This window comes from Penaeus vannamei, chromosome 19 (genome assembly GCF_042767895.1).
Source record: "Penaeus vannamei isolate JL-2024 chromosome 19, ASM4276789v1, whole genome shotgun sequence".
Classification (NCBI taxonomy): domain Eukaryota; kingdom Metazoa; phylum Arthropoda; class Malacostraca; order Decapoda; family Penaeidae; genus Penaeus; species Penaeus vannamei.
Window position 1 is genome coordinate 37,446,809 of NC_091567.1, and position 4,074 is coordinate 37,450,882.

A 4,074-nucleotide genomic window follows, 5' to 3' on the forward strand; every position below is an offset into this window, starting at 1 on the left:
TAAAATATAAGATAGTGAGATATACATAAATACATAAGAAAACACATAAAATGCTTAGGATGAAATAGTGAGATATACATACATACATAAAATGGTGCAGCGATTTTTTTTTTTTTTTCATTTCTTTGAATAACTGTCAAGGTAATAACTATCCATTATTAATTATTGTCAGTTTGATTATTAATATCATTATTCTTATCATTGTGTATTATTGTTATTATCATTATCTTTATAATTGTAACTATTATTGGCATTATTACGATAACTGTTATTGTTGTAGTTATTATAATTTTCATTGTTGTTTTCATTGTTATCATTATCACTATCATTATTACTGTTACCATTATCATCATCATTGCTACTGCCGTTATTTTCTTAGTAATAATTTTAATAATAGTGACTGCAATCACAATAATAACAATAACAATGATAACAATAACAAAAAACAGTAAAGAAAAAATAAATATAACAGAAATAATGATAAAACAACAACGATATATAATTTTTTAAAACTGCAATAGTACTAAACAACAACAAAACAACAACAAAATTACTGCAATAGTACTAAACAACAAAGACAACAACAAAATTACTGCAACAGTACTAAACAACAAAGACAACAACAACAAAACAACAACAAAATTACTGCAATAGTACCAAACAACAAAGACAACAACAACAAAACAACAACAAAAAACAAAGAAAATGATTAGACAAATCTGATGCCGCTGACGACCAAACACAGACCTTGATTCGGCCTTCGCAACATTGCAGAGTTGACATCATCTTGTAATATATTAATCTTTGCGCTTGGTCAGGTGTGTGTGAGGGGGGTGGGGGTGGTTTGGGGGGGGTGGGGGTTGTATAGCGGGGGGAGGGAAGGTGTGGTGGGGTGAGGAGGGGGTGGGGGTGAGGAGGGGGTGGGGAGGAGGGGTGTGTGTGTGTGTGTGTGTGTGTCTGTCGCTGAAACCGGTCGATTGGATTAGTGGAATCAGAAACTGCATCTGTGCCGGAATTAGCACTTGGGGGGGGGGGGGGGGGAATGATATTTGAAGGGGGGCAGTGGGGTGTGGGCGGTATATATACATACATACATATATATGTATGTATATATATATAATATATATATATATATATATATATATATATATATATATATATATACGTATACATATGTAAACATATGTAAACATATGTAAACATACATACATACAAAATAAGCGAAACAAAATGAAATAATGAGCGAAAAAAAACGTGTAGTACAAACGATTAAAAACGCCGTCGATAAGCCTACAATAGATTAAGTTCTAATTTCTCCTTGCGAGTAGTAGACAAAGACTCGAAATTATTAAGTAGAGTCTAAATTAAATTAAATTAAATCAAATCAAATTAGAGTTAAATAGAATCTGTTTTTTAAGACGTAGACAAGAATTCGAAACCGCTATGGGTGTAGGCTTGCGAAAGATGAGGTTATAGGCCTACACTTGCGGGCTATTCTATTGCGTTCGAGGATTCTGTGCTGAAGTTGTGTGAAGTTGTGTCTCGTGTGTGCGTGTGTGTGTGGGGGGGGGGATCTGTGTGTGTGTGTGTGGGTGTGTGTGGGTGTGTTTGTGTATGTGTGTGTTCAGGTTTGTGTTTGTGTTCGTGTTCATGTGTCGTGTTGTTCGTGTTCGTGTTCGTGTGTATGTGTGTGTGTGTGTGTGTCTGTGTGTCGTTATCTCGTGTGTGTGTGTGTGTGTGTGTGTGTGTGTCGTTGTCTCGTGTATGTCTGTGTGTGTGTGTGTGTGCGTAAGTGTGTGTGTGTGTGTGTGCACGTATGTTTGTGTGCGTATTTATGTGTTTGCGTGCGTGTGTATTTTGCTCAAATAAGTAGAAATATACAACAATTGCCATAACAAAATGTAAAAAATAGTAAAAGAACCGAAATAACACCAATTTTCCCCAACACTGAATCCCAATCAAGATTTCATTATGAACCTGTCAACCTATTCTTCTAAAAGACCGTCTTGTAAGATAACGAATATTCTTATTCATTCTTATTTACCTCCTTTGGACAAAATGTACGTTAAACAGAAATACTTATCTTTCAAGGTGCAGTGTGTATATATTTTTCTTCTTCTTCTTCTTCTTCTTCTTTCTTTCTTTCTTTCTTTTTTTCTTTATATATTTTCTGTATATATATATATTTCTTTTTTCTTTTTTCTTTTTTTCCTTATTTCCTTTTCCTTTTCCATATATACTTTTTCTATATTCCTTTTTATATTTCCTTTTTCTTTTTTTCCTATTTCCTTTTTCCTTTTTCCTTTTTCCTTTTTCCTTTTTCCTTTTTCGTTCTTTCTTTTTCTTTCTTTTTTTTCTTTTTTTCTTTCTTTCTTTTTCTTTTTTTCTTTCTTTCTTTTTTTCTTTCTTTTTCTTTTTCTTTTTTTTCTTTTTTTAAGAGTTGTTAAGTGTCTATAATTTGTAACTGTTAGTGTGTTTACATTTTTTATTTTAGTTTGTATAGAATGTGTGCATAGGGCTAAATAGACGGATAGATAGATAAAAAGGTAGGTAGATAGATAGTTAGATGGACAGATAGATAAGTAGATAGACAAATAGATAGATAGACATACAGATAGATAAATAGATAGACAGATAGATAGATAGACAGATAGATAGATAGATAGGCAGATAGATACATAGATAGACAGATAGATAAATAGACAGATAGATAGAAGAACTGACTAAATAGACAGACAGACAAATAGACATGTAGTGCGTATAGATACAGACACATACAAATATAGATATACAAAAACACACACAAAAATATACATAGATATATACATATACAGATATAAACATGAATACATATTGCAATATTTCAATGTGATCGTGTGGAGATCCATTAAATCACAAGGAAGACAAAACATGATGCATTTCAAACGAACAAACATTTCACTCTAGAGAAAGTCGCCACTACCAACAACAACAAAAACAATAACAACAACAAAAAACAACAAAAACAATAACAACGACCAAAGCAATAGCAACAGCAACAGTAACGACAACAAAAGCAACAAAAACAAAAATAATAATAAAAACGACAATAAAACAATAACCAAAGTAACAACAAATCAATAATAAGAACAACAACAAAAAACGCAAACAAAACAACAACAACAGCAACAAAATAACAACAACAACAGCAACAACAACAACAGCAACAACAACAACAACAACAACAACAACAACAACAACAGCAACAGCAACAACAAAAATAGTAACAGAAACATCAACGATAGTATCAACAACAACAACAACAAAGACAACACCAACAACAACAGAACAAAAACAACAACAACAACAACAACAACAAAAGGTGTACAATTTTCACTCTGCGAAATGCATCTGTGTACGAGAGTTATTTAAGTCGAATTAACTGCGTTTCATTATCCATTTTTCTCCTCCTTTTTGGGGGGCTTTTATTCTCCGGACGAAATCAAATCAAACAGCCATGATATCGTGACTGATTTTCCTCCAAAGTAAAAAGAAAGAAAAAAAAAGAAAAAAAAAAGAGGAAAATAAAAATGTCGGAGACGATGAAACTCGTTCGCCATTTTACCCTTATCGTGTTCACACTAATTGCTGTCAAGTGGAAATGCAATTAAAAAGCGGCTGATAAAGAGTGGGAGGAGAGGGAGAGGGGAAGAGAGAGAGAGAGAGAGAGAGAGAGAGAGTGAGTGAGAGAGAGAGGGGGGAGGAGAGAGGGAGATAGAGAGAGGGAGGGAGAGAGAGAGAGAGAAAGGAGGGAGAGAGAGAGAGAGAGAGAGAGAGAGAGGGAGAGAGAGAGAGAGTGAAGGGAGGGAGAGAGACAGAGAGTGAAGGAGGGAGAGAGAGAGAGAGAGAGAGAGAGAGAGAGAGAGAGAGAGAGTGAGAGAGAGAGAGAGAGAGAGAGAGTGAGAGAGAGGAAGAGAGAGAGAGAGGGAGAAAGAGGAGAGAGAGAGAGAGAGAGAGAGAGAGAGAGAGAGAGAGAGAGAGAGAAAGAGAGAGGGAAAGAGAGAGAGAGAGAGAGGGGGAGGACGATATAGAAAG